This window comes from Phascolarctos cinereus, unplaced genomic scaffold (assembly GCF_003287225.1).
Source record: "Phascolarctos cinereus isolate Bilbo 61053 unplaced genomic scaffold, phaCin_HiC Scaffold_2;HRSCAF=192, whole genome shotgun sequence".
Lineage (NCBI taxonomy): Eukaryota > Metazoa > Chordata > Mammalia > Diprotodontia > Phascolarctidae > Phascolarctos > Phascolarctos cinereus.
Window position 1 is genome coordinate 325,671,830 of NW_027555625.1, and position 11,146 is coordinate 325,682,975.

The following is an 11,146-nucleotide window of genomic DNA, read 5'->3' on the forward strand; positions in this document are numbered from 1 at the left end:
TAACCCTACTGCCTAGTACCTAGCACTGTGTCTGGCACAGAGGAGGGATAAAGATTGAACCTATGATTTCATTAGTATAGGAAATTCCCAGGTGAGAAAACTTTCTCTACCAGTGCAGACAGTGAAGTAAAAACTAACCAACACACACCAATTGAATCTAATAGAATATGCAGAACTCCACCACTGTTTTTCTCCTGTCCAGCACAGGGAGGGAAGTATGTTGGGTTCTCTATTTCTTTCTTTAACTTTTATCTTTTTCAACTTTTAAAAAAATTAATAAATATGCATAGTCAAGCAAAATGAATGCTCTATTTCTATGAATGCAGCATGAAAATCTCACTGCTGCCCTATATTGTGCTTGTGGTAGAAAGAGAACTCTGTCTCTTTTTTCACATCAATCACTGTCTGATCATGCCTCCTCCTTCAAGCCAGCAGAAGCATAGTATATTTATTTGAACGGTGTGCAGGGCATCAGATTTATTCCTATCAGATTCAGTCCATTATTCCAGCCAGTAGAATCTTTATACATCCTAACTTTGTCATCTAAAATGTGAGTTATCCCTTCTAGTTTTATGCCATCCATTAATTTAATAATTACATCTTCTATGCCTTCCTTTACTGAAGGTATTTAGCCTGGAGTAGAAAGGACATGATAGGCAGCTAATGGCACAGTGGATAGAATAGGGGGCCTGGAGCCAGGAAGACTGAGTTCAAATTCAGCCTCAGATATTTATTAGCTGTGTGACCCGGGGCAAGTCATTTAACCTCTCTTTGTCTCAGTTTCCTCATCTGCAAAATGGGAATAATGATAACACCTACCTCCCAGGGTTCTTGTGAGGGCAAATGAAATAATAATTGCAAAGCACTTGGCAACATAGTAAATACTATATAAATGTTAGCTATTATTATTATTATTATATCTGTCTTCAGAAGGGCTGTCATGTGAAAAGAATAGATCTGTTTTGGATAGCTCGGGAGGAGAAAACTGAGACCACTGCATTCAATTTCTATAGGGAAGGAGAGAAAAATGAAGAAGAGATAAAAATGCAGAGGACCTGGGTTCAAATTCCACCTCTGTTGCTTGTTGCCTGTGTGATGTTAGGTGCTAAGTCACTGTGCCTACCTATGCCTCAGTTTCTTCAATTGTGAAATTAGAAGGAGGTCTAGATGATTTCTCAGGTCCTTTCTAGTTCTAAATCGTATAAATAGTATAGAAAATAGCATCAAGTTCATGTGTGACCTGATTTTTTTTTGAGAGTCTCCATGAATTCAGTTCACATTAAGAAGCATTTGTGAAGCCGCTATTTCATGTCAGGCACTCTGTTGGGTTCTGGGAATAGGATGACCAAAATTATGGAGTCCTTGCCCTCAAGGAGTTTACATTCTACTGAGAGGGGAAGGGAATATAATTTATACATAGACAAGTAAATACAAAATATATAGTGAGTAGCTCTTTTATTTCATAGGTACAGGGCACTCTCAGACGAGAAAACTCCTACCCATGGAGGCCAATACCTTCTCTGAAATTTATTGTCTTAGAGAATTGCTTAGAACACTGAGAAATCAAGTGACTTGCCCAAGGTCACACAGCTATTAGGTATCAGATGTGAAATGCAAGCTCTGATCTTCCTGAATCTGAAGCCAGCTCTCTATGCACTATTCCACATTGTCCCAACTCTTAGCACAATGCCGGTCACGGAATAAGTGCTTACTAAAATGTTTGTTGAATTGAAATCAGGCTGTCTACTTCTTAAATATCTTGAATGCTTGGTAAAATGTTTGTTGAATTCAATCAGACTGTCTAATTCTTAAGGAATATCATACCTCCTCTCTAAATACAAGCGATATAGGAATGAAATACAAGGGAATTGGGGGAGGGAGCCTAATGACTAAGGAGAAGGAAAGGCCTCTTCTAGGAAGTGACCCTTGAGTCTTAAAAGGCAGAGGTTAGGAGGAAGGGCATTCCAGGCATGAATCTGACTGTATTTTCTCCCAAAAGCAACTGGGAGTCCCTGAAGCTTCTTACTCAGTGGAGCAATATGGTGTCACACCTGTACTAGAGGAATATCAATGGACCATTTTTAAAAATTAGAGGAAGGTACTCATACAGTGCTTCAGGTAGATCCACTATGGAGGACTTTGGAAGGACATGGGCAAAAATGAGGCCGAGGACAGCTTAGATGGGCTGAAATATGTTCCAATGGAGGGAATGCTCACATTAATGAGATCATGGACCCATTATGAAGTAACCATAAAAGTACTATGTAAATGTGAGTTACTAGTACTGTTATGTCAGACTGAAATTTGATTCCCAAACTTCTTCCCATTGTTATTCCAGTAATTCTGGCCTCTGGGATCAAGCAAAAAAAAAAAAAAGCCCAGTCTCTCCTTCCCATCACAACCTTCATGCATTTGGTGACAGCCATGGGGTGTCCCCAAAATCTACAGTGTGAATCTCTCCATTGAGAGGGGATCCAAAAGGGGAGTGCACCATTAGAAAGGGAATAAGAGGCCCTAGAGAAGGGGAGCTAATGTTCAGAGGCAAATTTTGAAGGTTCCCCATTTTGGTCCCCTGTACATGAGACCTAGAAATAGAAATCCAACCTTCTGGGACTGCTAGGCTGTGGAGCCTATTTCAGACTCTCATCAATTACAGCAAACGGGGCTTATTTTTTATAATTAATAAATTTATTTTTAGTTTTCAACATTTGCTTCCATGAGATTTTGAGTTTTAAATTTTCTCCCCCATCCTCTCCTCCTCCCTCCCCAAGACAGCAGGCAATCTGATGTAGGCTTTACTTATATATTCATACTAAGTATATTTTTCACATTAGTCACGATAATAAAGAAGAATTTGAACCAATGGGAGGAACCACAAGAAAAAAACAAAGAAAAGAAAAGGAGAACAAACAGCATACTTCCATCGGTATTCAGACTTCAAAGTTCTTTCTCTGGATATCTGGCTTTTTCCATCATGAGTCTTTTGGACTTGTCTTAGATCCTTGCATCATTGCTGAGAAGAGCTAAGTCTATCAAGGTCAATCATCGCACAATGTGGCTGTTACTGTGTACAATGATCTCCTGGTTCTGCTTATTTCACTCAGCATCAGACCATACAAGTCTTTCCAGGTTTTTCTGAAGTTAACCTGTTCATCATTTCTTATAGCAAAATAGTATTCCATTACATTCATATACCACAACTTGTTCAGCCATTCCCCAATTGACGGGCATCCTCTCAATTTCCAATTCTTTGTCACCACAAAAAGAGCTGCTATAAATATTTTTGTACATATGGGTCCTTTTCCCATTTGTACAATCTCTCTGGGATACAGCCCTAGAAGTGCTATTGCTGGGTCAAAGGTATGCACATTTTTATAGCCCTTTGGGCATAGTTCCAAATTGCTCTCCAAAATGGTTGGATCATTTCACAACTCCACCAACAATACATTAGTGTTCCAATTTTCCCACATCTTCTCCAACTTTCATCATTTTCCTGTTTTGTCATGTTAGCCAATCTTATAGGTAGGATGTGGTACCTCAGAGTTGTTTTGATTCACATTTCTCTAATCAATAATGATTTAGAGCATTTTTTCATATGACTATAGGTAGCTTTAATTTCTTCCTCTGAAAACTGCCTGTTTATATCCTTTGACCATTTATCAGTTGGGGAATGACTTGTATTCTTATGAATTTGACTCAGTTCTCAATATATTTTAGAAATGAGGCCTTTAATCAGAGACATTGGTTGTAAAAATTGTTTCCCAGCTTTCTGCTTGCCTTCTAATCTTGGTTGCATTGGCTTTGTTTGTGCAAAAACTTTTCAATTTAATGTAATCAAAATCATCCATTTTGCATTTCATCATGTTCTCTATCTCTTGTTTGGTCATAAATTCTTCCCTTCTCCATAGATGTGACAGGTAAACTATTCCTTGCTCTCCTAGTTTGCTTATCATATCAGTCCTTATGTCTAAATCATATACTCATTTTGACTTTATATTGGTATAGGGTGTAAGATGTTGGTCTATGCCTAGTTTCCGCCATACTATTTTCCAGTCTTTCTAGCAGCATTTGTTAAATAGTAAGTTCTTTTCCCAAAAGTTGGAGTCTTTGGATTTATCAAATAGTAGATTACTATAGTCATTGACTGTTGTGTCTTGCATACCTGATCTATTCCACTGACCCACCACTCTATTCCTTAGCCAGTACCAAATAGTTTTGATGACTGCTGCTTTATAATATGATTTAAGATCTGGTATAGCTAGGCTTCCTTCCCTTGCATTTCTTTTCATTAGTTCCCTTGATATTCTGGACCTTTTGTTCTTCCAGATGAATTTTGTTATTGTTTTTTCTAGCCCTATAAAATAATTTTTTAGTAGTTTGATTGGTATGGCACCGAATAAATAAATTAGCTTAGGTAGAATTGTCATTTTTATTATATTAACTTGGCCTATTCATTAGCAACTGATATTTTTCCAATTATTTAGATCTGATTTTATTTGTGTAAGAAGTGAAACTGGGCTTTTTAAACAGACTGAAACACTTAACAGACTTGGCTTTCCCTTATCTTGGCTTGCCGCTCTGGGACTTGTAGGAAAGGTATCCTGGGATGTTTCCCCAGAGGCAGGAGGAAAGTCATCCATATGTTTCGCCACGTCACTTATTCTAAAAGAATGCCATAAGGCCATCAGAGTGGGAATGCGAAACTCATCCAAACTCTCACGACTAAGCCCTGGGAAAGCCAACTTGCTCTTGACTCACTTGTGGACTCCGGGAAAGAAATCAGGATCCTCAAGGCCATCCAATAAATCACTGCTGTCAAAATCTACCTTCTGTTCACTTATTTAAGCAATCCTTGGAAGCATCTTCCAGTGTCCTGCTATGTCATTCATTGCTGGCAGGACAGGATAGCATGGATGAGAGAGACCTGGTCTAGAACTCAGGAGACTTGGCTCTCCACTGACTCACTGAGTAATCTAGGCCAAGTCACTTCTCCTGTCACAGCCTCAGCTCTCCATCTGTAGAATGGGAGAACTGTCCTGGACTGAACCATGTGGCACAGTTGGAATAATACTAGATTGGGGTCACAGATTCAAATCTCAGGCTCTGCCACTTACCATGTATCTGACCTTTGTCTATTCAACTTCACCGTCCTAGGCCTCAGATTTCTCATCTCTAAAATGGAACTGGATTGTAAATGACCTCTGAGGTTCCTTCCAGCTCTGAATCTATAATCCTGTAATCCTATGATCTATGTGACTTTAGGCAAATAACAAACTCTGAGGCCTCAGTTTCCCCATTTGTAAAATGAAGGTGTTGAACTAAATGACCTCTAAAGTCAGTGATGCTGATCCTAAGACTTCTATTGTCTAAGGCAAAGTGGGAAGGGGAGAAAGGGAGGGAGGAGGGAGGAGACTACTGACTATCTATCTAGGTCGCAGTCCTGCAGAGAACTCCTAGAAAGGAAAGGAAATGGGGATTAGCAATGGGGCATAACCTTCCTTGTGCCTCCTGGTCCCTCCTGGAATAGGGCCTAATGAAGATCAGGAAACACTGGGATGTGGTAGGGGGAAAGCAGCTACTTGACTCTATTCTTGGACACCGTTTGCTGGTTGTGGCTCTGAGATGGTCTGATTTGTTAGGGCCTTTCCCCCTCTGACATTCTATATAGCCAGTCCTGGCAACAGCTTACCCATGTTTATTTTCCAAAGTGACTTTTATTTTACCAAAGCTGCAGCCCTGAAGGAAGGATGGCTGTGAGAGGCTTTTGGGGAGTGAGCAGCTTTTCCCAGGATGTGATGACTCTTATTTACATATATATAGTCAGGCCCAGGATCTCTGATTCATCCTGGGAAGAAAATTGCATTTCACAGTTTGGGCTTTTTGTTTTTTTTTTTTCCAGGAGATTTTGTTAGGGAAATCAGTTATCTAGGTAGGAAATACTTAGTAATTCTCAGTGAAGGAGACTGTTTTCATTCAACAAGGAACCTTCATCCTGGGCCCTGCAAAATAACTATATGGTGTGGAGATTACTGAGGTGATCAAGGCTTCACTAAATACCTGCCTCGATCACAAACTTGAGTTTTCCAACATGGTGGGAAGCAGGGACCAGAGAGATGAGATGGAATTTGTTCCCATCCATTTAATACCTTCCCCTAAAATACTCAATTACATCCCTGGCATTGATAAATTATCCCTTCCCCCCAGGTCCCTAGCATCAAAGCTTGGTATTCTCTGTGACCTATTGGGGCAGACTTTTCCAAAAGCAGGAACAACATGGGAATAAGACTTCTAGAATTTCAGAGCTGTAATTCTAGACCTCAGGGGTCATCCCTATTCTTTTATGGGAATCCCTTCTAAACATCCCAATAATCTCTTAAATTTAGAGCTAAAATAAACCTTGCAGGTCATCTAATCTAACCTCTACATTTTATAAATGAGGAAATTAAAGCCCAGAGATATGAAGTGACTGACCAGGGTCACACAGATAATAATAATAATAATAAATTATTATTGTTATTGCTAACATTTCCATAGCACTTATCATGTGCTAAACATTGGCTAACACCTTACAATTATTAACCCATTTGATCTTTACAACAACCCCTGGGTAGTACATTTTACAGATGAGGAATGAGTAAATGAGTACATTTACAGATGAGGAAACTGAGGCAGATAGAATTTAAATGACTTGCCCAGGGTCACACACCTAGTAAGTGCCTGAAGTCAGATTTGACACCAAGCCTAGAATTCTGCCCACTATTTATGCCACCTAGTTGCCTCTAAATAAGTAATAGAGTCAGGATTCACGTATAGCTCCAAATCTAACCATATCGCCTTTCTCAATGGTCTTTTGGCCTCTGATTAAACTCTGTAGCAATGGAAAATTCACTACTCATTATTTCTCATGGCAACATATTCCATTGTTGGTTGTTAGAAAATTCTTTCTTAGGCTGAGCCAAAAATCTGTTTCCCTATAATTTGGACAGCTATAATGCACAGAGTGTTGGACTTGAAGTCAGGACGACTCATGTTCCTGAGTTCAAATCCAACCTCAGACACTTACTAGACACTTACTCAGACACTTACTAATTGTGTGACCCTGGGTAAGTCACTTCACCCTGTTTGTCTCAATTTTTTCATCTGTAAAATGAGCTAGAGAAGGAAATGGCAAAACACTCCGGTATCTTTGCCAAGAAAACCCCAAATAGGGTGACAAAGAGTCAAACACGATTGAAAAAATGACCAAACAACAATTTCTATCCATTGGCCTTGGTTCTCTCTTTAGATCCAAAATAAGCCTAATGTCCCATGATAGCCCTTAAGCTACTGAAAATAATGATAACATCTCTCCTAAGATTTTTTTTCTCACCCAATCAGGAGACAGTTTCTTCATATCCCTTCCTTATCTTGGCTGCTTTCCCTTGGACATGTTCTAGTAAGTCAATGCACCTGCCAAATGCAGCACCCAGAGATGGACTCAGTATCCCAGGTGGGGTCTGATCTTGACAGAAGACAGTAGGACTCTAATTGCCCTGACTCTGAACATTAGACTTCTATCCACACAGTCTAACATCATATTAACTTTTGTGCCTGCCTTTGTCACATTATCTTTTTTTAAGCTCATATTCTATAACATTTTACAGTTTACAAAGAGCTTTCCTATCCTAAAAATAAATGGACCTTTCCATCAAATAATAAATAGAACCTATTTAAAATAAAGAATTAGCATTTTTGTAACAGAGAAGAAGCCTTCCCAATAAGATCAAGGGTAAAGCATGGATTTTCCTTGTTGCTATTTTTTTATTAGAGTTCCAAAAATGTCAGTTATAGTAATAATATAAGAGAAAGAGATTAAAGGAATAGCAGTGGCTAACAGGAAGCAAAATTATCTCTATTTGTACAGTATGATGGTTTATTTAGATAATCTCAGAGAGTCAGTGAAAAAATTAATCAAAGCAATAACCTGTGTAAGGGAGCAGGACATAAAATATACCCATAGTAGCAGGACATAAAATAAACCCATAAAGATCATTAACCTTTCCATAAAACATTAACAAAACCCTACAAAAGAAGACAGGAAAAATTGTATTAGAAATAACTATAAAATTCACTAAATAAATGAAGGTTAATCTACCAAACCCTGCTAAGAATCTGTATGAATACAATTATAAGTCACTTTTTCAGAAATGAAGGAAAACAAACAATTACAGATATTTCAGGGTCTGGGATAGATCCATGCCAAGGTGGCAAAAAGTAATTATACCATCTAAATTCATTTACGGATTTAGGATTAATTCATAGAACTAAAAAAAATAAATAATCCAACTCACCTGGAGAAACAAAAAAGTCAAAAATCCCAAAAAAATAATGAAAAAAGAGCAGGAATAAAAAGGGCCTGACATTACCAGATCTCCAAGCTATATTATAAAGCCGCAATCATCAAAATTATACAGTTATATGTATGTATATGCACACATATATATAAATATGTTATACACACACACACACACACACACACACTCATACAGTGGAAGGGGGTAGGTAAGCAAGATCCAGAAGTGATCAGACAAATAGCCTCATGTTGAATAAATCTAAGACCATAAATTACTAGGACAAAGTTTCTGTATTCAACAAGAACTTCTGGAAAACTGGAAATTAATTTTGCACAAATTAGGTTTAGACCAACAAGTTTCACATAATTCTACAATAAACAGAATATAAAGGGTCATATCATGAAAAAAAGAGAAAGAAAGAGAGAGTGATAAAAAAAATATCTTTTACAACTATGGCTAGGGGGAAAATTCTTAAACAAACAAGGGATAGATGTTATCATAAAAATAGACACTTCAATTAAAAAATATTGCACAAATAAAATCAGTTTAGCTAGAATAAAATGAGAAGTTGTAGGTGGAGGAGGGAAACTCATAAAATGTTGTTATTCAGTCATGTCTAACTTTTTGTGACTCCATTTGGGGTTTTCTTGGCAAAGATTTTGGAGTGGCTTGACATTTCCTTCACCAGCTCATTTTTACATGTGAAGAAACTAAGGCAAACCGAATTATGTGACTTACTAGTAAGTGTCTGAGGTCAAATTTAAACTCAAGTCTTTCTGATTCCAGGCCCACACTCTATCCACTGCACCACCTAGCTGCCTCTTAAAATATCTCTGATAGCCAAGATATAGAGGGAATTGATACACATATGAACACATACACACATACTTATATTTATATATACATCGCACGTGTGTATATACATGTATATATAATATACAATATATTATACACATGTGTTCTATATACTATTAAGCACATTGTATTACATACATATATGTATATTATAAATCTATACTATATATAACATAAATATATGCTTATCTGTATAATATATAATGCTATATAGGTATATATTATATGTGTGTATATCTAAAATATATGTGTCTAAGTATATTTACATATATGAAGTATATATATGTATATACTCCAAATGATGAAGTTGTCAAAGGATCTGAACAGGTAATTTTCAAAAAAAGAAATCTAAACTCTATTTCTAAGACATTTCTTTTAAAATAATTTATTTGTTGTTTGTTTTCAAGATTCACTTCCTTTTTTTTTTTGGTGAGGCAGTTGGAGTTAAGGACTTGCCCAAGGTCACGCAGCTAGTAAGTGTCAAGTGTCTAAAGTCGGATTTGAACTCAAGTCCTCCTGATTCCAACATCAGAGCTCTATCCACTGCGCCACCTAGCTGCCCCAACATTCACTTTCATAAGACTGAGTTTCAAATTTTCTCCCCCACTTTCTCCTCTTGAGGCCTTCCCAAGACAGCATGCAATCTGAGATAGACTCTACTTATACTAATATATTAAGCATGTTTTCACATTAGTCATCATGTGAAGAAGAATTAAACTAATAGGAGGAACCACAAGAAAGAAGAAACAAAACAAAACAGGGGCAGCTAGGTAGCACAGTGGATAGAGCACTGGCCTTGGATTCAGGAGGACCTGAGTTCAAATCCGGGCTCAGACACATAACACTTACTAGCTGTGTGACCTTGGGCAAGTCACTTAACCCCATTGCCTAGCCAAAACAAACAAAAACAAAACAAAACAACAAAAGAAAAGGAGAACAAATAGCATACTTACATCTGCATTCAGACTTCAAAGTTCTTTCTCTGGATATGGATGGCTTTTTCCATCATGAGTCTTTTGGACCTGTCTTAGATCCTTGCATTGCTGAGAAGAGCTAAGTCTATCAAGGTCAGTCATCACACAGAGTGGCTGTTACCGAGTACAATGTTCTGCTCATTTCACTCAGCATCAGTTCATATAAATCTTTCCAGGTTTTTCTGAAGTCCACCTACTCATCATTTCATACAGCACAATAGTATTTCATTACATTCATATACTACAACTTGTTCAGCCATTCCCTAACTGATGGGCATCTTCTCAATTTCCAATTCTTTGACACCACAAAAAGAGCTGCTATAAATATTTTTGTATATGTGGGTCCTTTTCCCATTTGTATAATCTCTTTGGGATATAGACCTAACAGTGGTATTGCTAGGTCAAAGGCTATGCACAGTTTTATAGCCCTTTGGGCATAGTTCCAAATTGCTTCCAGAATGGTTGGATCAGTTCACAACTCCACCAACAATACATTAGTGTTCCAATTTTCCCATATCTTCTCCAACATTCATCACTTTCCTGTTTTGTCATGTTAGCCAATCTGATGGGTGTGATGTGGTACCTCAGAGTCATTTTGACTTGCATTTCTCTAATTGATGGTGATTTAGAGCATTTTTTCATATGACTATAGATGGCTTAATTTCTTCTTCTGAAAACTGCCTGTTCATGTCCTTTGACCACTTATCAATTGGGGAATTAATTATATTCTTATAAATTTAACTCAGTTCTCAATATATTTTTAGAAATGAGGCCTTTAATCAGAGACATTGGTTGTAAAAATTGTTTCCCAGCTTTCTGCTTCCCTTCTAATCTTGGTTGCATTGGCTTTGTTTGTGCAAAAACTTTTCAATTTAATGTAATCAAAATCATCCATTTTGCATTTCATCACGTTCTCTATCTCTCGTTTGGTCATAAATTCTTCCCTTCTCCATAGATCTGACAGGTAAACTATTGCTTGCTCTC